This window comes from Euprymna scolopes, chromosome 32 (assembly GCF_053919585.1).
Source record: "Euprymna scolopes isolate OS-2025 chromosome 32, ASM5391958v1, whole genome shotgun sequence".
NCBI lineage: Eukaryota > Metazoa > Mollusca > Cephalopoda > Sepiida > Sepiolidae > Euprymna > Euprymna scolopes.
In genome coordinates, this window is record NC_136513.1 from 41350273 (window position 1) to 41375798 (window position 25526).

A 25526-nucleotide genomic window follows, 5' to 3' on the forward strand; every position below is an offset into this window, starting at 1 on the left:
TACTAAATTTAAAACTTCCAATTTAATAATTAAAAACAATACCAACAGTAACACCACACTGAACAAAACTAATGTGGTGTATGAATTTATTTTACACTTCGAAGAATGTCTCCGAACACACTATAAAATCTCATACAACGCATACATTGGCTACACAACAACCCTTTCCCGACGACTAACCTATGATTTAGCTGACAATAGTCCCATAAAACAACAACTAACATCCGACTATAAAAACCTACCGTCGTCCGACATTAGAAATATCTTAACAAAAATTCTAAAATTCGATATCTTAACAACTGCACACGACGACTAAGATAATTTAAAACAAGACTTATAAAAAACTACAGCCCTTTTTAACACCGGAACAAATATACTAACCGTATATAATAACTAACATAAAACTGAATTAGTAAAATATAAAATAGGAAAACCGAAACTAAAAATATAATAAAATAAAAAGTAACTCGACCCAACCCTCCTCCACACACGTCTAGAGTCAACTAAAGAAGTATATACATACACCAAGCCTCAAGGAAAAGAAAAGGAAAAGAAAACACAACAATACCTCCTGACGTCAATCGAATCCCCGATAGAAAGCGTTGTAGAAGAATATGACCGAACAACAACTTCTGGCGCCATTTTATATAATATGCCTGCCAAAATTAAAACGACCGCTCGGCAAATAGAAAAGATACCAAACAAGATCGGAAAAAGGAATACACACACTACATATATACATATTACATATATATTAAATATATATGTATACATATATATGTTTACATATATAAGTTTACATACATATATATATATATATATATATATATATATATATATATATATATATATATCCGGGGATAACTTCAAATCAATTATCAAGACATATTTTATATCTTGACTTATTTTATCTTCTATTTTTGGAAATCCATTATTGTTTACATTTTTATATTTAAATTTTATTTTAAATAATTTGAACACTATTTTTCCCGTATTGTTATTAATAATTATCAGTATCAATTCTCATAAATATCACACTCATTTGCATGTTTATTCCCCATTACCCACTAATTTTTATTATCATTATCACAATTAAAGTAGACGATTATATCGAATCATAGAGATACATTACTTAGATATATTTGGAGATTTTATTACTATTACTATTATTATTATTATTATTATTATTATTATTGGCTCACATGGAGCTTTCGCACAAGTCAACAAACAATCTGATTGGGATTGTGGTGTTCTCTGGAAGCTGAGTGACAACACGCCTCCCCAAACGTCCAGCTCTCCCCACCTCCTTCGATAGCATTTGCAAATGAATTTGCATCATCGTAACAGCTGATTACCATTGCTTTCTCGCTGGTAGTGACCATTGGTTTATACTGGAATTTGAGTGGCACTCAGCCTCCCCAAGGTTCCAGTTCTCTTTGCGCTTGTCCAGCAGAGGCCTGGTTGGCGCTCGACCCTAGGTCTTTCAGTCCTTACTGACCCTTCTTGGCCCTTTGGTATCACTTTTTTATTGGGGGGAACGGTGATGTAACAATAGGAGGAGATGCAGGTTGGGGGGTCTAGAACTTGTAGATGTGCAGTTTCTGTGTTCTTCATTCCCTGTAACGCTTATTCGTTATATTGTCTTCTTGTATTATTCTCCACATTCAAGGGTTTTCCTTAATATTTCAGTCGTTTTCATTATTATTATTATTATTATTATTATTATTATTATTATTATTATTATTATTATTATTATTGATATACAACTTTTAAAATAGGAGTAAAGAGGGGAGTAGTGGACGGGGATGAGGGACAAATAGGGAAAGCCACGCCTTAGAACCACTACCAATAAATCATTTATGATGTCCCGTTTTAGTCTTTCTTTCTTGTTTATATTCTTATTTTCTCCTATGTCTTTTAAACTCTTCGACGATGTGTGTTGTAATGCTAGTGGTGGGATGGAGATATACAAGGGAGCAACGCAAGTCCTACATTCTGTGACCACATAAAAATTCTAGTCAAATTAAAAGCAGTTTTATAGCTGAATACCTCCGATTAAATCTGAAACCCCTTTTAGCATAGATATGTCAAAATCAACATTCACCTATTGTTTCGGCCTATACACACTGGTATGTTTAAGATTTAGAGCTGCCATCACACACGCATACAAATACTAGTCTTTATAATCTTCGATTACCTCTATCTCGATCTTAAACCGCCAACCCTTTCTCATTAGTTCATATATCTAAGAACTAACTCAATTCCATACCCGCATTGGGGTTTATTTTCATACAAACAAACCTTATTTTTCCAAACATTTGACGAAACCTCCTGATATTAACTCCATGCGACTAGGAATACCTGATATTTTCATTACAAACGTGTCTTTTGTGTAAGCTGTTTGGTCTGAATAGATCTCTAGTTACTGGTAGCTAGCTGACCAAAACATGCTCTCATTACTGCTTATGTAAAAACAAATAAAGTCTTTATATATATATATATATATATATATATATATATATATATATATATATAGAGAGAGAGAGAGAGAGAGAGAGAGAGAGAAAGAGATAGATATATTATGACAGTAGAATTTAGTTTTCTAGAAGTATATCCAATGAAACAACATGAAGTGCTCAATGAGTAAACAGAACAGATATATTAAACTTATTTATACAATCATTGATGTCAACATATGTGCATACATGTTTCTGTAATCACACGTGCTGGGGAGATTACATCTTCAGGCCAAAAATTCCCCTCGAAAACTGACGTTTCAAGACCCCAAAACATTTCCTTATTTCGTTTACAAAACTTAAAATCTTATCACCTAATATGGGTGGGATGTTATGTATAGGGGAGGATAAGTAAGGTCTTTGAACGATCAATTTCTTACACGATTTTATATTTTCATATCTTAACCTCTTATTTTTATTCCCTTTTTATATAATTTTTTGTTGGTAAAAAAAAATAAAATTAAATATGTTATCAATATAAATCAAATTTAAATAATTAACTTAAATAAAGCACTTAAAATAAGTCTCTCATTATAAACAATAACTAACACACCGCTATATATAATAACATCGATTTTCATAAATGTAATATGCAAACGACAAGCGTCTATTTTACAGGAATAATACTGTATATAGGAATGAATGAAGAATTGACCTTTTGTATATATTAATTAAATTGTGAACAAGCAAAGAAATAAACAAACAAATAGACAGACAGGAATACGAATTTATATATATATATATATATATATATATATATATATATATATATACGTATAATCTGTAGAAGTAAATAAAAAACATAACAAAATACACTTTTATATGAGGTGACATTAATTTCGCCTGTTACATAACTCCATGGCATGGCAATAATATATATATATATATATATATATATATATATATATATATATATATGTATATATGCATCCGCATACGGTACTGTTTCGATGTGTCACAGCTCATCGGCGCGGCTAGACAAGCAACTACCTACAGTCCGGATCGAAACCAGACGGCCCATACGATAGACAAGGCTTCTAAAAATTACGCTATTCGGCTGCTGCCGTGCGGGTAGTGAATTAATGGTGTTTTGACATTGTCCAACTGCTTAAGCTCGACTTGTTTACAGAAGGATTGGAAAGTACTCGGACATGATAAACATGGCGATTACATCAGCCAGTTCCTGCCAGAAGTGAAAAATGTTATTCGGATGTTGCACAAATCGAAAATAGAATCAATAGAAAAAATCGTTTATTTTATTTAATAAAATATAATTAGACAAAAATCTATATTTAATTTAATATATATATATATATATATATATATATTTAATTTAATATATATATATATTGTTGGGGCTCAATATATATATATATATATATATATATATATATATATATACATATATACATACATATATCCGATATTTACTAAAGTTATCACTTTTACAAAGTGTCATATCACAAGTGCATTTCAGAAGTTTGATCACCGCACAGACAAATGTGTTCGACGTATAAAATCAACATTAGTTTATTTAGTTAGACTGTAGCGCATTCGAAAAGAAACGTTTCTGTTCAAAGCACAACTCAGCCGTGATACGTGATTTTTATATTTTAATCTTTAATTCTACCATTTTATAAAAATCGTTTTCTTTATCTTGAATCTCAACTTATATACAGATTGAAAACGATAAATTGACAATAATTTCAATCGGCAATGTAACTTTTTTAAGCCTGCGTTATCAATCTAAAATGTTTCGGGTCTGATGTTACAGATAAGACACGCAACAATACTAAACAAAAAATGAGTCCACTACTTCATTTACTCACATAAAATTAATATACGAAAGTATAAATTTATGCGTAGCCTGAAGAGTCCTAGAGTGGATGAAACGCGGAATATTCAGTGTAGCTTAATCGCCATATATATTTTATAACTTACTATATATATATATATATATATATATATATATATATATATATATATATATATATATATATTATTACATTTTCAACAAGGCACATTGCCACTTTGGTGTAGGGGGCTACTTTCAGGGGCAACAACTACTGGGGTACTATGATTTAAGGATTTGGGCAGCAAGATGTTGGTTCACGTTGCACTTAATATCCTGCATGTCAGTACAGTTGGGGAAGCAGGGACCTGGAATGGAATTCCAAAGTCTAGCGATTCTGGGGAAGAAACTACTGGAGTAGAAAGATTTTTTACATCTAGGGATCTCTACAGTGTGGGGTGGGATTTTGCAGCTTGTCGGGTCTGTCGTGGTGTTCACGTCGTGGGAGCACAAGTGCTTGCAGTTCATCAGAGCATTCACCATTAAAATACTTGTAGAACAGGCGGAGGGATGCAACGTTTCGTCGATGGGACAGAGGCTGAAGCTTAGATGCCAGTTCAGGGCCTATCAGATTAGCGACTCTTTTTTGAACCCTGTCAAGGAGCGAGAGACTAGTAGCCGATGCACCAGCCCAAATATGACAGCAATACTCCATACATGGGCGAATGGTTTCCTTATAGAGGTACAGGATACTTTCGGGTGTTAGTAGTTTTCTAGCACGGTAGAGAGAGCCCACCTTCCTTGCAGCGGCCCTGGCAATGACCTCGATGTAATTGTTCTAATTCATGTTTCCTGTGAACGTTAGGCCAAGGAGCTTGAAAGACGTACTCTCAGATAAAGAGTCGTTGGCCATTGTTATAGGTGGTAGAGGTTTCTTGAAATTATTGAATGAAACTCGTTTAATCTTGGTGGCATTGAACGTGACCATCCATTTTTGTCCCCATTCCACTATTGATTGGAGGTCATCCTCTAGTGTTTCTGCCATTAGTTTAGATATATGTTCATTTGTCTTCCTGCTGTGCCTGTTATATATATATATATATATATATATATATATATATATATATATATATACCTCAATTTTGTTGTTAATTGTATAAGCGGGAGTAGCAATGCCGGAACGCTGCCAATATATGCAAATTCACATAATTAAGTGTTAGAGAGTTCTACTACTTTGCATTCAGTAGCCACTTCTGTTTGGGTAAATTATATATATATATATATATATGTATATATATTGGGTAAATTATATATATATATAAATATATATATATATATATATATATATATATATATGCATAGAGTGCCGCGTAAAAAATGTCCGCATTGTCATTTTGTCGAAAACCGCCATTTTAAGGAAAATTGAATATAACTGTTTAAACAACTTATGCCGTATTTCATTAACCTTTTTATCCCTCTATAATTTTAGCTGTTCATAATTTACTTCTTAGTAAAGTATCCTAGTGTTCAGGTTAAGTTAAAATATAAACTTGCAACCAAGTAGGCAAAAAGAATCTCCGCATCAACAAATACTCTTAAAATCAGCATAAAACATCCACTTTTTAGGCGACAAATTATCACTAATCGTAATTATTGTTGTCGCAGTTTATGGAGCGTACCATTTAGTCTATGAAGCTCGAGTCTTTCTGAGTAATTGTCAGGAACTCATTAATCTCCATATTTCTGGTCTATCCACTCGTTAAATCGATTGCAGGTTGAAATGTGATGAGATACAGATTTGAAACGATCCCCAAATCAAACAATCTTGTTTAAAAAGTGCTCTATTTCTACTGTTAAGGACAGATTAAATGAATTTAATTTGCAAGGATATATTGCAAGAAGCAAGCCAATGATTTCTGTAAAGAAGAGAAAGCGCCGTCTGGACTTGCAATAAAGACCATGACTCTTCATATTGGTCCAAACACTGACAGTCGTCGTGATGCCCCTAAATCAATAGCCCAAGATGTCAAGATTAGAACAGTATAATGTATATGTGTATATATATACGTATATATATATATATATATATATATATATATATATATATATATATATATATATATATATATATATATATTTAATCCCCCAGTGACCTAGCTGCCGGAATTTTTTTTTAATTCACAAAAATATCGACTAACCTATTGACCAAAACATTTAACTGACAAGCCTTTGTTGTAACTGTATGAGGTATTGTTAGACGAATAAGAAATAGTTAAAATGAACATATATTTTCGCACATGTACATCAAGTCCACTTACGCATGTCAGTTTGCAATTTATAAAAAAGCTGATTTATTAGCAACCATTTCTACCGACTAACCCCCATAAACGAACAGTCTGCACTCATTTGACCCGCATTTTTCCCCTTGTGATTTTGCGTCTTGGGAGAGATGCGTTTTAAAAGAAATTAAGATAGGCAGACAGACATTCAAGAAGATGGCAGGTCTCACTAATGACAACAACTGCAGAATATGCCACACGGAATTGGAATGTGTGAGACATCTAGTATCAATTTGCAAGGTTCTTTTAGGGGATGGCTACTACACAGCGAGACATGAATGAGCATGTAAGTACCTCCACTGGACCATCTGTAAAAAAAATTAAACACCCAATGTAGCCACAATTGCTAGGAATATCAAACTGAAAGAACAGTTGGAAATTACTTATATACCATACATTACGACCATGTAATCCCTACAGCAACCTACCTTGAAAATGCTGCTGTGTGACCTGGCACAGTTATATGGAATAAGTCAGAGAGAGTTACAACCTTACTTGAAGTGAGTGTTCCTAAGGATGGAGGTCTGAACAGAGCGGAAAGAGATAAACAGAGCAAATATCAAGGACTCATGTATAATATGAAAAGATACTGGAATCTTAGGAAGATATCAATCATACCAGTTATTTCAGGTGACACAAGGCTTGTGAAGATAAACCTGAAGTTCTACCTAATTAAGATTCCTAGTGAACTAAGTGCAAAATAGATCCAGACAACTGCACTTTAGGGAACAACGAGGATACTAAAAAGAGCTCTCGGTTGATTTCAATAAAAAGCAGAGCAATCTTGGTAGCTGGGTAAGCTGCCCCATACTCAACGTTACTATATTTAAAGGAAGAAAATTAAAAAAAAAAAAACATATTGAGTTTTACGTACTAGATTTTTTCAAAATTTTCTATAATGATCTGATTCTATTTCATCGAAATAAGAAGCATTTCAGCCCGGCGTTGCCCGGGTGATTGGATGTGTCTTTTGAACAAAAAAAAGCAAAAAAAAAAAAGGCGTAGTAGGAAGACAGGCTCGAACCCGTACCGCGAAGGAGGAAAAGAACGGGGTAAAAACAAGCCGTCTAAGCTGTTACGACATCCGCCAAACCAGAAGCGAGATTTTTTTTAAAAATTAAGGCCAGCCATTCTAAAGGAGAGGATAACTTTAAAAAATATTGGCGAAAAAAGTTACACCTCCCCTGTAGAAAAGTGCATTGTTGTAGGTAAAGATATTAATGTTTTTAGCCAATTTTTCGATATTTGTCGTATGAAAGGTCGAAGTTTAAAATGATACTGATCTTGGTAAAATCCTTCCCCTCTGTCGAAAGTTTTGGGCAGACATGCAAACATACATAAAAAACATACATTTATATATTGGTAACTAAAAATTTCCGACCCAAACCGACGAGAAAGCTTGCCCTATCTCTAAATACCTTTTATGTAAAATTTCAAATATTTAGACCAGAAAATCTATGAGTAATTTGGAAGTGGTCAGTTTGTTTGTTTTTTTTTGTCAATTTGTTTTTAAATTTGACCCCTTTTTTGACCCCTTAAAATTTATTGTTTTGGGCTCAAATCAATTTATTGAGTTAGATCCATGTCCAATGAACCTATATCTTAAATATCAAGTGTTTAGACCCAAAATTGTCGGACGAGTTTGGTAGAGTTCTCAAAAATCAAATCGTTGAACTTTGACCCCTTAACAGCAAAATTTCTGGCCGAAAACCGATCACATCGATTTTCCCGAATCTCAGTAACCTGTATATCAAATTTTGAGTCTGTAGACTGAAAATTGACAGAGTTATTGCGTAGGGAAATGTACACAGGCACACAAACAGACACACAGACACACAACCACGTTCACTTTATTGATATACTAGCATGGGTGCCCAGCGTTGCCCGGGTATTTGGAGGGGTATGTTGAGCAAAAAAAAAACAAAAAAAAACAAAAGAAAACAGGTCAATTTTTTAACTACGACCCCTTAAAATTTATTGTTTTGGGCTCAACTAAAGTTATTAGGTTAGATCCATGTCCAACGACCTATATCTTAAATTTCAAGCGTGTAGACCCAAAATTGTCGGAGAAGTTTGGTAGAGTTCTCAAAGGTCAAATCGTTGAATTTTAACCCCATAATCGCCAACTTTCTGGCCAAAAACCGATCACAAAGATTTTCTCACATCTCAGTACCCTGTATATCAACTTTCGAGTCTGTAGACGAACAATTGACAGAGTTATTGCGTAGAGAAATGTACACAGACACAGACACACACACATACACTTTCACTTTTATAGATATAATAGTCAAGCATTTCAGCCGGGCGTTGCTCGGGTATTTGGAGGTGTATGCTGAGCAAAAAAAAAAAAAATGATCATTTTTTTTTATTTGATCCCTTTTATGGTCTCTTAATTTTTATTGTGTTGGGCTCAAATCGAGTTATTAAGTTAGATTAATTTCCAAGGGATCTATATCTAAAATTTCAAGTGTTTAGATCCAAAATTGTCGGAGGAGTTTGGTAGAGTTCTCAAAAGTCAAATCGTTGAACTTTGACCCCTTAACATCCAAATTTCTGGCCGAGAATCGACCACGTAGATTTTCTCAAATCTCAGTACCCTGCATATCAAATTTCGAGTCTGTAGACTGAAAGTTGACAGAGTTATTGCGAAGGAAAATGTACACACACACACACACACAGACACACACACATACACACAAGCACGTTCACTTTTATGGATAGTCCAAGACAAGAAATGGGTGTACACGGTCAGCGTGTGGTGGATCTGAAAGGGAAACGCGTTTGAGGTGAGATGGACGTCTGGCTCCCGCAAAAAGACTCTTTAAACTGGTGTCGAGACAGGGAGAAAAAAAAAACGGTAATAAACGACTTGGGTTAAAAAAGAAATTCGGATTTGTGTATTTAATTATATTTGTTTGTTTCTGCAAGATTACAGCGTCTATCTCTCTTAGTAGAAAATTCTAAGTCGTCTATTTGTCGATTTTCTTTTCTTCTTTTGAAGCTCTCTCTCCTTCTCTCTCTGTCCCTCTCTTCCTCTCTCTCTCTCTCTCTCTCTATCCCACAGTTCGTATCAACATAAAACAATAAACAGCCGGTTCAACTCTTTCTTCCCCCTTTTTATTTATGTATCTCTTTTTCTCTTTCTCATAAGAGAAATCTATGTAACCAAATCTCTCTTTAGTTTGTTCTATTTTACGCGGTGTCAATTAATCAAGTCTCATTTCCATTCTCTTACCCCTTCATTTTCATAATTATCTCTCGATTTCGTAACTGAGATTTCTCGGTAGTAAAGACGTTAACTCTCTCTCCCTCTCTCCCTCTCTCCCTCTCTCCCTCTCTATCTCTTCTACCTCTTTTCTATCTCTCCCGACAGAGAATTCTATGTAACCAATCCGTCAATTTACACGATGTCTATCTCCATTTTTCTTTCCTTCTCCTTTACTCTGTCTTTGGTCATTTCTATATTGCTCTTCATCACCTTTCCTATTTATAAAAAGGACACTTTCCGAACAAACAGAATCGTGATTTATCGTGTAGTTTCTCTTATCCATAAATAAGTAGTACATTCCGCAACTTCCATGGAAACCCGCGACACTTAGGTTATTAAATATTAGTGGAAATACTCGCCAAAGTCTAGACATATTTTGTGATAAATGTGTTACAACACATCAATGCAAAAATGCCGCTGTTTTAAAAAATGTAAGTGGCATAACTTCATCTAATGATCTATTTGGGGATAGGGAAATATACAAGAGCAAAGAGTTACTTCGCTTTTAAAATGTTTTCTAGATTAAATATAATCTAGTAGTTGTTAGAGCTTTATGCAATTTGTGTTTTTATCATTTCCTCATTTGATTTGTACAAACGAAAGTAAAAGTTGTTGTCAGACGACAATAGTTCGAATTTCATGAAAATCCAAAATATTTTTAATTTGCAAACATAATTTTTTAATTTGCTATTAACATAACTTTGCAAATAATTGCAAAAAAATTATTGCAAAATGGTGTAATTATTAAAACATGATACAAATCCGAAATAATGAATTTTTGAAAGGAAAAATTTGGTGTTCAAGGGTTTTTCATAGTGCATCTAAGAAGTAGCCTTATATAAAAAATATTTTTATTTGTGTTCGATATATATTACTAGCAGGGACACCCGACGATGTCCGGGATTGAATGAGCGTTTACACTTGCTTTACCCTCCCATATTATTTATTGCCAACGAAATCGGTGAAATCGCTTACAAAACTGCATATGGAATGGTGGTGACTATGTACAAAAATAAATTATGAAGCAGAAAAGGTCGCTCATTTAATCGTACCATTCCCATCTTCATAGCTTTTTTTATATTTAGAGCTAACAAATTCCTGTTATATATATATATATATATATATATATATATATATATATATATATATATATATATATATATATAGTGTAGCTATAATACTATGCATACCCTTTCATTCCCAATATCTTAATTAACAAATGAACCAATAGGAGAGTCGAAAGGACTAAATATGGCCCCGCAACAGAATAAACTAATAACTATATTTACTAACAACCGGACGTCTCTAATGAATAACTGTATTTACCGAAAAACGTAGAAGAATGAAGAATACGTTTAAATATTGTTCAACTCATGAAGATTTCGTATTTAGAGTCAATTTTCTCATGATTAAAACGACTTACGCCTGCTAAGTTCCACGGTGATCTATCTTAACCCCTTAACAACAATTTTTACGGGGTAAAACCCAAAGCCAATTGGTTCCACAATTACAAAATCCATATATCTCAAGTTTCAAGTCCGTAGAACAATACGTGATACTGAAAAAATATTAAGTCGGCTGTTTTCATTTTAATCAAAGAATATAGCTCGACCTATGTGGATATTTTATTTGCAAGTGAAGCCAAATACAAGTATTCTGATTATATTTGGCTTCCTACAAAAGAAAGCGTCGTATAGAGTTCTAGATATTCGTTTTTGTTAAGGACCGGTTGTATATATATACAGCAGCCATAAGTGTATATGTCGAGAGGATTTGGGGCGTTTTTTTTTCAATGATTAGACATCTTGCAATATTAAAAAGTGTCCGCCATGATCTTTTCGCAGTTCCATTTAAATGAGGTGAATTAGGGACCGATTTTCAGGTTTGATACGATAAAATAATAAAATTTCAATGTCTTTATAAGTGAATTCTGTACCATTGAAGGAGCGAATATACACACACATATATATATATATATATATATATATATATATATATATATATATATATATATATATATATATATATATATATATATATATATATACTGCACCATAGGCGGTCATGAAAGCTAAATATTTTTAGTAGCTAGCAAAGTATAAGATTTGTTCTAAAAGACATAGACCATTATTTAACCGGAATAATCGTCTACAAAATTTAATGCATACCTGAATTTTCTCTTCCCATCGGTTCCACGGGACCGTTCAAGCCACAATGTACTAGTGATAGAATTTTTGTGGCCTTCTGATCTCGCATTTTCATTTAGTACTTTGACATCTTTCCTTGTGTATAAACATCGCAGTTTGTCAAGATTTTTGAAATTTTTATTTTCATTTCGTCATCCACATTCGGCAACGTTTTGATATCAGGAATATTGCAGTTTTCAACCTATTTATGCCATGTTTGTAAATCATGGCAGGAGGATTTTTTATGGGAGTATCATGTTTAAATAATATGGTCTTCCATTTTTGTAATATCGAGTGTAGTTCGATTCAGGTAAACCAGTGCTGATTTATTGGCGCTAAATTTCAATACTTGCAATTTGTTTTGGCCGCGGCTTATACAGAAAATATATTTTGTTTAAATTTCCGGATTAATAGAGAATTTCCCAGAATATAGAAACAAACTTCACCCACAATCGACAGGAAATTTGTTACTGTTTATTGAAACGTCAGACCTACACGAGTATACAAATGTATGTTCGCTAACAGAGCTCTTCAAATTTTTATTAGAGTTCACTTTGACTTTTTTGTATCTACATCGGAAACTTGTGGTTGGATCGCCTACAATTGTAGCAAATATTGTTCGTCCTTTTTTATGAGAAAAATTGTTTTTTGGAAAAGTTGTGGTTTTTATTTGAGATAAAGATACATACACAAAAAGCGAACATACATACACACATATTCGCTTTTACATAGATAGATAAAGATATGATTTAATTTTTGTGTTTTTAAATTCATATTTGTAAATTCGAGTTTTTTTCTGTGAATATTTCCTCATTTTCCTCGTAACTCCTAAGTGCTACCTTGAATTGACCAAAAGTCATGGGTATTTCTTTCTGAGCTTACAAGGTGATGAGCGGCTTAAAATCACTCCAGGGCCATGGAAATTAACAGACTGCCGCTAATAACTTTGTCAAACATTTTAAATGAATTTGTTGTTGTTTCGGCCCTTATAATATAATATTTAATCGTCCAAGGTTTTAGAGATGTCAATTCAGTATATAAAGAGACAACTTTAGGTTTTTGTTTCTATAAATAATGCTGTCTTAATATGTTTTATGCTTTGCAGCGATCGCTTAAGGCTTCTCGGGTTACCAGAGATACACGTCTGTCATCTAAGTATTATATTTATTTTAAGGTTGCGCCTGAATTACCCTGTGTAACTTTTGGTTTAGTAGATATAAATATTTTACTCGCCACGATTCGAATTTTGATATCGATCCATCGAAGTAAAGTTTTCTTGGTCCATAACCTCTTGATTTGGAAGCCATGTTTCATTTCAGAATAGTTTTCTATGGGTACGCTATTCTTTACAAGTCCTGTATATGAAGAAATTTCAGTATGTCGCTACTATGACCATTTACGGACTTTATAATTTTGCAAGCAAAGAGCAAAATATCCTTCTCGTGTTTGCAGGAGAAAATTATGTGCTTGATGCTTAAAAGATTCAATTTTTATGGATCAAATCTGGTTTCTGATTTGTTCATAACAGAACGTGAATTAATTTGATTCGTCAGTTCCTATCGGCAGTGTTTATAAATAGTATCCTCTAACTTTCTGGGAGAATACCCCCATATAAATAGAAAATAGTGCAACATACGTCACGTTTATCGCCGGTATAGTTAATATCTGCAGAAAAACGCGCTCTGTGCGCGTTAAGCTGTTGTATGTACCGATTACAAAACCATGAATAAAAGTAAAACAAATGTGTAAAGTCTAAAAGCCAGATGACAAGGATTTTCAAGAACTATAAGACTGCAAAATATATATTGCCAAAAAGGAATAAAAAAACTAAAGAATGAATGTTATATATATATATATATATATAAGAGAAAATGTATGTATGTATGTATGTATGTATGTATGTATGTATGTATGCACGCTTTTCCTCGATATCCACAAAAGGCTTCTTTCGGAGAAGCGCTCGCTCGGTTCACAACTTCTTAAAACTGTTTATATCATCTATAGATTGTAATATCTCAGAGTTATCCACGGAGCTCGCCTGTCTATTTAATTTTATTGACTTTTAAACGTTAATTATTCCACATTTCCCGCATCGGCACGCGTTACATTCGGTTTTCGGTAAAAACAAAAAGCGAAACGCAACTCTAATCAGAGGCCCAGAGCCAGTGAACGTTTGGTTAATGTCGACTTCGTCATATCAGACGGGAGAGCGGGTTTTTAAAAACAAACAAACCGATTTATTGACCTCATTAAAACTGTCCCGCACAAAATGCTAACTGCTGAATACCTATCGCCGTCACGTCAATCAAAAACGCGCACCTGTTTTTTTTTCACACTTTACTATTTTCCAACTGCGCGTCGTAAAGGCTTCGTTTTTTTTTTTTTTCACGGGCACCTATTTTTTTTCACAGACACCTACAAACAACCGGGCAACGCCGGGTACCCCTCGCTAGTATGACATAAAAGGAAACAAATTTCTGTGCAAAAGACATTAGTATAAATTAAAACCCAGTGTTGCAATATTACCGATATAAATGGAGGGTTTATACAGATTAGCTATCTATTTTGAACTCTTCTGAAATTAAACCTGAGTTTATATTCAAAACTACGGAGATCACAAAATACCGAGGAGATTGAAATGGAAGCTCCGTATTACTTTTTTCAGATTCTTGTTTCTAGATATCAACATTCTCTCATTGAAGTATCCTACATATCCTTCAAGTGATAATGTTTGGCATACTTGTATTTCTAGCCTTGAAGGACGAATGAGTTAGAAAATATTTAGAAAAATTGATAAATCATATCCAGACTCCAAATGGAAAAAAATACCCAAGCTAAATTTCACGGAAAAAATAGATCAGGACGAGGTGATATAATGTACATACAGTCGTTTCCTTTTTGTAAGATTATCATTGGTTGATAAGGCCACTTGGAGACAGAGAGACGTTGAAATGTACGCACACCTAAGCCTTGGAATTTCAGCTTCACCCAGAAACAGTCATTCAGGCGATTCATCAGGTCGTGAATGATTTTTATGAAGATACAAAATTTATATTATTCAAACTATAGCTTCCAACATTGAGTTTATTAAATTTCTGAATTTTTGACAAATGAGGATTGGTTATTCGTATCATTCGGGATTTTTGGAATACTTTGTATTTACCTAATAAGGATATCATCATGGACCCGCGGCGCTGTGGTAAGATTACTTGGAAATATCAATACTAAAAGTGATATTCTCCTGAATGGTAGAAGGTTCAATTCTGAGTGACGGCGACCGAAAAATGCAATTACTAATTACATATGATCGCTATTTAGTCATGGCTAACTGATTAAGCACATACTACCTGCGTGAAGTAAATAAAGGTTTCCGTCCGAAATTTGGTTTCAAATCTCGAGTTCGACAGAAAAATTACGGAGTTCGCCAAGATACACCTGAAGAAGGTCGGAGATTACATCAACTGAAACGTTGTGAAAATGACACCCAAGATGAGCACAGTAGTCAAAAATACAAATAATACGATTAATGTTACTATCTCAACGTTTCGGCCAATGTAACCTCCAATCTTTGTTCACTTGAATCTGGTCGAACTCTCTAATCTTCACAGAATTTCGAACTGAACACTCTATTTAATCCACGGCAGGTAGCACGCACCCATATCGTCAGCAATTACCACGTAGAAGTCTTAAGTAAGTTGTAATAGTATTCTAAGTATCACCCGAACTAAAACTTGAACCTTCATCTTCTGACATCTAGTTTTTATTATTAGTTAACACCTGTATGCTAACGACTATTAGTTGCAGTTAACATTAGCTAAACCGTGGTGAATATAACATTCCAGATAAAATAATATTCCGAATAAGTCAAAATAGACAATGTGTCTTGTGTAGTTTTGACTTTTAGTCGGACACAAACGCAGAATTATCATGTACGTTTATCTATACTACTAAAAATTTAGATTTTTTGTGTATTGATATTAATACTAAAAACCTTTGTTCTATTAATATAAAAAGAAACAGCTTTGTTATATATGGGCCGTGGAATTAAATTCCTCTGGCAAGTCTAGCTAATTTGCATATTTTTTTAACATTCCTTTTAATTATTTCTCTATTATTTTTTCGGTTTTCTTATAGGGTTATCATCTTTAGTAAACTATTGCGAGTAATTGTAAGTTATACTTGTATAATATTTGCCTAAAAAGAACACAAGCATTTTATATATAATTAATATGCGTATATATATATATATATATATACATATATACATATATACGTGTGTGTGTGTGTGTTTAAAAACGTTTGCCTACAAAACTCCTCCGTCATCTTTTGGTATACAGACATGAAACTTAATGTATAGGATATTCGAACCGATGTGAAACTTTATATTTGGGTTTTAGCCGGAGCAAATCGGCGCAAAAAAGTGTGACAATTAAAAAAATGGAATTTAGCAGGTGAAATTCGGATATTCATACGTAACGTAATAGCTATTGGTTCGTGCTTTAATTGTAAGCCTTGCAGCAAACATTTCTTCATAACTCAAGTGTTAACGTAGAAAGAAAAAAAAATTCTGAGTTACACATTTTGGTTTCGATTCTCAGTGGTGGCACACGAGTCATTTCTTTTTATTTTTAAAATTTTTAAATCATTACCATGTATTGGATTCAATATATTATAATATTAAATACGAAATTTGCATTAATCTAAATATCATACTTAAGTGTACTATACGACTGGACAATGCTGGGCGGCCTGCCAGTATAATATAAATGTATGATTTTTCATAGTTGATTGGTTAACATTGTATCAGTTGTAAAGAGAGGAACAATGTAATCTCGGTCGTAATAGTAGTCAAAACATTTTCAACGTTGGTGGTCGGAACAGTTGTCTTTTCTTCTCAATACCATTCGTCTCCACTGCTACTCTCAACATGGCTGTGTGTATGTGTCGCTCTTGTACTCCGCTCTAAGCAGCAACAGTTGTCAGGTTCATTTTAACTCTGTTTACGTTCTGTAGTGCACACAAACCAACGGACATTGTACACCGAAAGTGTTCGCTTTGTGTGCGTGTGTTTGTGTGTGAGTGCACGCACATGTGCGTGTGTGGAGTTGGCTAATTCGAACAACAGGGTGGTAGTTCAAAAAATGAGCCCACTTCGCCCTGGCGATTGTAGCGCCAGCGGACAAAAGCACATTGTTCGAAATCAGTTCTCTATGGTCTTCAGTAAGTTACTGATATCGAAAATATCAAGCCGAATCTACAGGATCGTTTACATATAAATAGACTCCACAAAAAGAAAAAGTGTAACCTATCTAAATTACACCATAACTGTCGCACCGATAATAACTGCGTCATGTTAAGAATAGCATTACTTAAAAAAAAATAATTAGTCGCAGCGTCTCACTTACTATGAACCATGTAAATTTTTTAGAAACAATGCAGTTCAAATAAATAAGTATATATATATATATATATACTTCATTTAATTACATAAATTAATATACGAAACTATAATCTTATGCGTAAACTGTAAGTATTTATTTCATCAGTGCTCAAGACATAGGTAGACCTAGGTAATAAGTTATAAATATATATATGGCAATTAAGCTACAGAGAATATTCTGCGTTTCATCAATCCTATGATTCGTAAGCCTAACGAATCCTAGCGTCGATGAAACGCAGAATATTCTGTGTAGCTTAATTTCCATATATATTTTTACAACTTACTATATATATATATATATATATATATATATATATATATATATATACACACACTTATGTATATAATGATATGTATATACATATATATACATATATATATATATATATATATATATATATATATATACTCGGGTTTTTTATATTCAAAAGTAATGAACTAATGAATTCAACGAGGTTTTTAGATAGTGCTCAATAAAAAGAGCTGATAATACTTATTTATTGTTATATAAACATGCTCACATCCCGCTGCTACAAATAGCCACTTGTTTCAATCAAACAACAGATATCATCAGGCAGCGACTTGACTATTCAAAAGTTCAATGAATAACCTGATTATTCATTGAACTTTTGAATAGTCAAGTCGCTGCCTGATGATATCTGCTGTTTGATTGAAACAAGTGGCTATTTGTAGCAGCGGGATGTGAGCATGTTTATATAATAATAAATAAGTATATATATATATATATATATATATATATATATAACCATGTTCCTTCAGTAAGTTTCCAGACTTGTTTTGTGCAGGCATTTATTTACAGTTGCCGTAGACTCTAGAACATTCAGTATGCTAATGATTTTAGGTTCAAATTAAGAGCTACAGCTGGAGGATTTTAAACACGTGGACGTGAGGACACTTACATAGAACAACACTATGTAATAAAATGATATTTTTAACTTGAAAAAAAAATGTTACAGAAACGTATGAATGCTGCACACTGTTTTTGGACAATCTTACATGAATCGAGTATTTTTTTCGAATGGCATGAGAGATTCATGGAAGGCAGGGTGTCTGTGAGGGATGATCGGAAAACTAGAGCTGATTGACCAAATAAAAAATTACATGGATAAAACCCGTCGTATTTCTTTAGAAACAGTAAGTACACAGTTTGATGTCAGTGTTGGAATTGTACACAATTATCCACAAGGAATCGAAATGCAGAAGATATGCGCGAAGTTTGTCACACCCTCCTTATAGTCCAGATCTTTCTCCTTGTGACATTTGGTTATTCCCTAAGCTCAAGGACAACCTTAGAGACTGTCGTTATGAGACAACTGAGTGGATAAAACACGCTGTTACAAGGGTAATTCAAACGCTTACCCAAGAGGACTCCCACGAGGCTTTCCAGAAATTGTTGCAACGGTGCACTGAAGTCGGAGGAGATTACTTCAAATGGAACTTCATATGTGTACCGTCAATAAAAGTGCCCAAACGAGAGAAGCCTGGAAATATATTTAAGGCACCTCGTGCTAAAATTAATGTGTTTAAAAAATAGTGATTATTGACAGACTGTCAATATAATATATTTACTATATACATTATATATATATAAATATATATATATATATATATATATATATATATATATATATATATAGTCTTTGAAGATTTTAACCTTTAAAACTATACAAAAAATATTTTTATCATTCGTTAGAAACCCATCTAGTCAGTAAGTCATTTAATCACCTGCAATCACTGCATCAACTATCTCTCGAATTTACTATAATACCAATAATTTATTTTTCAAGGGATCATCAGTTGTTTACCATATATATATATATATATATATATATATATATATACTTTATACAGGCATTATTGGTTACATATGTGCGCACATGTTTCTGTTTCGATTTCATCAGGTTATATAACATTCTATTTCTAAGGTAATCGTAACAGAAATATGCATACACATACGTAGTCAAAACAGTTTGTATAAAAAAATAAATGTATATACATGGGTGGGTGCGTGTTTTGTTGTTAGCTGTAGAAATAATTATATATATATATATATATATATATACATATATTAATAAACATATACACACGATTACATATACGTTTTTAAAGAATGATTAGTGCTGCTTTTGTTCGAATACTATTTATTTTATATTTCAAAAAGCATAGTTTTTGTTTACACTTTTTTCTGTCCTGTTGATTTTCTGAAGAAAATTGAATTAAGAATTATAAAAATATAATTTTATACGTTAAAAACCACATTTAATGTAACAGCTTATTTTTTTTACATACTTCTTATCATTATTTCTAAGTAATAGTCAAATTTAAACGATTCATCTACGAATGTATCTCCGAAAAGGGAAAGACAAAAACCATATAAGTAGGTTTAATTAACAATACTCTCTGAAGACGTCTCGTTATGCACCTTAACAATAGCCAAGTATATGAAATCTCGTAAATCCTGCCTTTACTCTCAACTTTGAAAAATATCTCATAGAAATCAGAACCAACTAAAACTTAAGTGAAATCGTAACCGCTAGCCATTAAGATAAATTAATTTTATAACAAAATTGTTTTAATACTAATACTCTATAAATAATGAAATCAGTCGGTCTGGGTCAATTGCATAATAAATCAATCGAACATAATATACTCGATACATGTTCCCGAAGGTGGCATCGGAAGGAATCGATATATGTGGGCAGACAACGAGTAGGGTGAGTCCATTTGTCAGAATATAAAAATGATGGAAAATAGTCAGCAGTACGGAATGGATCTAGAATCTAGATCTAGACACCAGTTATCTGTAACAGTTAATCAAATATACATTACAAAATTATGTCCATATATATATATATATATATATATATATATATATATATATATATATAGTAATTTATAAAATATATATGGCGATTAAGCTACACTGAATATTCTGCGTTTCATCCAACTAGAGGATTCGTCAGGCTTATGCGCATAAGCCTGACGAATCCTATAGTTGGATGAAACGCAGAATATTCAGTGTAGCTTAATCGCCATATATATTTTATAAATTACTAACTAGCTCTACCTACGTATTGAGCACTTTTGAAGTAAATACTTAAAGTTTACGCATAAATCTATACTTTCGTATAGTAAATTTATGTGAATAAATGAAATAGTTATATATATATATATATATATATATATATTATTCAATTTTGAAAAAGAAAATTACCATCAATCGTTAAAGTAAATTTACAGTTTTAGTCTTAAAAATAATTTGCAGGCAACAAGAGACCTTATATTGTAGCGGTACTATCTCATTATTTTCTTATTGAGTACTATCAACAACCTCATTGAAATTCTATATTTTGAAAATTTCAACCTGAAATGTGTATATAAATATATATATATGTGTGTGTGTGTGTGTGTGTGTGTGTGTGTGCGCGTATGTGTGTGTGTTAGGTTGTGTCCAAATCAAAGTCAGTTGCAACAAAAATCTTGCCAGATAAGGCACATAATCTGTATATTTTTTTCTTAAAAGAAAACAAAAATTATTTTCTTTTTTTTTCTTTAAATTATTGTAAAGGAGAAACATAACATGTAAATTCTGCTACTTAAAAAAATAATTTGCACAGTTAAACATTGATATTATTAAAATTGGCATCCATTTTTCATTTCATTTTACATGTAAAATAGTTATCAATTTGTTCAACCGTATTTTTAATATCAATAAATGCATGCTATTGAGACCGTTAATATTTAAAGGATCAAAGTCGTGAAATAGATTGGATCAAAAGATAAAACTGCTATAAAAATGAAATAGAAACGTATAGAGATTACGACTATAAAAAAGTATGAATATATCACCAATAGCTTCAATATCAAGATTATGTTTCTTCATATTCTAACTCATCATCTGCAAGAAAAAAATAGAAGATTTTCACCATCCAGATATTTATTCCAAAGAGACTTAGAAGTTAACAAAAATGTCAAGGTATGTTCTTCAGGTGATATATCATCTAATCTTGTAGCCAGCATAACCAATGATTTGCGCGTGGATTTGAGGCAAATGAATCTTCTTATCTCTAATATAGATATAACAACATGGATGAATGCAAAATTGATAAGATCAAAGGCTAAAATGAGAAAATAGGCCCATGAAAAAAATATAAATATAAATAGATATGCTAAAGGAAAATAAAATGAAAAAGACATTATATGCCCATAAAAATAAAAATAAAATGAAAAGCTAGTCCCAATAAAAATACAATGAAACAGAAATTATATGGCCATAAAAAATAAAACAAAAATGAAAAGACATGCCACTAAAAATGAAATGAAACTAAAAAGATATGCCGATGAATAATAAAAGTAAAATGAAAATGTCATTAAATTGAAAAGAGATGCCCATAAAAAATGAAAATAAAAAATATACCCACAAAAGCAAAATGTGAATGAAAATATATATCCCGAAAAAATATAAATAGAAAAGATATATACCCATAAAAATAAAATAAAAATGAAAAGTTATGCCGATAAAAAAATGAACCGAAGAAGGTATGCGTATAAAAAAATAAAAATAACATTAAAATATATGCCCCTAAAAACAAAGTGTAAATGAAACCATATACACATGAAAAATAAACTGAAAAAGAAAATATATGCCCATAAAAATAAAATACAAAATAAAAAGATATGCCCATGAAATAAAAAATGAAAATGAAAATATATGCCCATAAAATAAAATAAAAATAAATAGATATGCTCATAAAATATAAAATGGAAATGAAAATATATGCCCATAAAAACAAAAAAACAAAAACATATGCCCATGAAAAATAAACTGAAATGAAAATATACGCCCATAAAAAATAAAATGAAAATATATGCCCATTAAAAAAATAAACAAAAAATATGCCCATAAAAATATAATGAAAATGAAAATATATGCCTATAAAAATAAAATAAACATGAAAATATATGATCATAAAACATACAATGAAAATGAAAAGATACGCCCATTAAAAATAAAATAAAAATGGAAATACATGCCCATTAAAAATACAATGAAAATGAAATGATATGCCACTAATAAAATGAACCGGAGAAGATATGCGTATCAAACATAAAATTAAAATTAAAATATATGCCCATAAAAACAAAATGACAATGAAAACATATTCCCATCAAAAATAAAATGAAAATGAAAATATATGCCCATAAAAAAATAAATAAATAGATATGCTCATACAACATAAAATGAAAATGAAAATATATCCCCATAAAAATTTTAAAAAGAAACACACATGCCCATGAAAAATAAACTGAAAATTAAAATATATGCCATAAAGAATAAAAAGGAAATATATCACCATTAAAATAAAATATACAAAAGATATGTCATAAAAAATAAAATGAAAATGAAAATATATCAAAAATAAAATGAAAATGAAAAAAATATGCATAAAAAAATAAAATTAAAATGAAAATATATCCCTATAAAAAAATGAAAAGATATGCCTATTTAAAATAAAACGAAAATAAAAAGATATACCCGTTAAAAATAAAATGAAAATATATGCCCATTAAAAATAAAATGAAAATGAAAATATATGCAATAAAAACAAAATGAAAATGAAAAGATATGCCCATTAAAAATATATATGAAAATAAAAAGATATGCCCATAAAAAATGAAAATGAAAAGATATGCTCATAAAAATAAAATGAAAATGAAAAGATATGCCTATTAAAAACAAAATTGAAAATAAAAAGATATACCCATAAAAATGAAATGAAAATAAATAGATATGCCTATTAATAACAAAATGAAAATTAAAAGATATAACCATAAAATATAAAATAAAAATGAAAAGATATGCACATAAAAATAAAATGTACATGAACAGATACGCCCTTAAAAAATAAAATGAAAATGAAAAGATATGGACATCAAACACAAAATGAAAATGAAAATATATACCAATAAAAAACAAAATGAAAATGAAAAGATACGACATTATAAAATGAAAATGAAAACATATTCCCATAAAAATAAAATGAAAATAAGTGCCCATAAAATATAAAATGAATATTAAAAGATATGCCCGTAAAAATAAAATCTAAATAAAAAGAACTGCCCATAAAAATAAAATTAAAATGTAAAGATCTATGCCCATAAAAAATAAAATGAAAATGAAAAGATATGCCCATAAAATTTATATGAAAACGAAAATATATACCCATGAAAAACACAAAAAAAAGAAATATATATTCCCATTAAAAATAAAATTAAACTGAAAAGATATATGCCCATAAAAACAGAATTAGAAAGATATATGCCCATTAAATATCATATGAATATGAAAAGATATGCCCATAAAAATAAAATAAAAATAAAAAGATATACATATAAAAACAATAATAAAAAAGATATGCCCATAAAAATAAAATAAACATGAAAATATATACTGATACAATAAAAACAAAACAAAAAGATGTGCCCATAAAATATAAAATGAAAATATAAAGATATGCCTATAAAAAATAAAATGAAAATAAACAGATATGTTGATAAAATAAAATGAAAATGAAAAGATATGCCATAAAAAATCAAATAAACATGAAAAGATATGCAATTAAAAATAATATGAAAATACAAAGATATCCCATAAAAAATACAATGAAAATGAAAAGATATGCCCAAAAAATAAAAGCAAGATGAAAAGATATATGCACATAAAAATAAAATGAAAATGAAAATATATGTCCCTAAAAAAATGAAAATAGAATATATATATAGGCACATAAAAAATAATATCAAAATGAAAAGATATGTCGATAAATATAAAATGAAAATGAAAAAGCAATAAAAAAATGAAACTGAAAAGAGGTTCCCAAACAAAATAAAATAAAAATGAAAATATATACCCCACAAAAATTAAATTAAAATGCAAATATTTGTCCCTAAAAATATAAATAGAAAAGATATATGCCCATAATAATAAAATGCAAAAGGAACGATATGTCACTAAAATATAAAATGAAAATGAGGAGATATGCACATAAAAAAATGAACCGACGAAGATATGCGTATAAAAAATAAAATTAAAATAAAAATATATGCCCATAAAAACAACATGTAAATGAAACCATATGCCTATGAAAAATAAACTGAAAATTATAATATATGCCCATAAAAATAGAATAAAAACAAAAAGATACGTCCATAAATATAAAATGAAAATGAAAATATATGCCTATAAAAATACAATAAAAATTAATAGATATGCCCAGAAAACATAAAATGAAAATGCAAATATATGCCTATAAAAAGAAGAAAAAAAGCTATGCCCATGAAAAATAAACTGACAATGAAAATATATGCCCATAAATGATAAAATGAAAATATATACCCATTAAATTTAAATAAACAAAACATAAGCCAATAAAAAATAAAATGAAAATAAAAATATATTCTCATAAAAATAAAATGAAAATGACAAGATTTGCCCATTAAACATACAATGAAAATGAAAAGAGATGCCCATTAAAAAAATGAAAATGAAAATATATGCCATAACAAAGAAAGTGAAAATGGCAAGATATGCCCATAGAACCAAAATAGAAAATGAAAACATATGTCCATAACAACACAAATGAAAATGAAAAAAATATGACATAAAAAATAAAATGGAAATTAAAAAAATATGCCCATTGAAAATAAAATGAAACTGAAAATATATGTCATAGCAAACCAAATGAAAATGAAAAGATATGCCCATTAAAAACAAATGAAAATAAAAAGATTTGCTCATAAAAAAGAAAATGAAGATGAAAAGATATGCCCATGAAAATAGAATGAAAAGAAAAAAAGATGCCCTTTAAATATAAAATAAAAATGAAAAGATATGCCAATAAAAATAAAATGAAAATTAAAAGATATGCCCAAAAAATAAAAATTAAAATGAAAAGATATGGCAA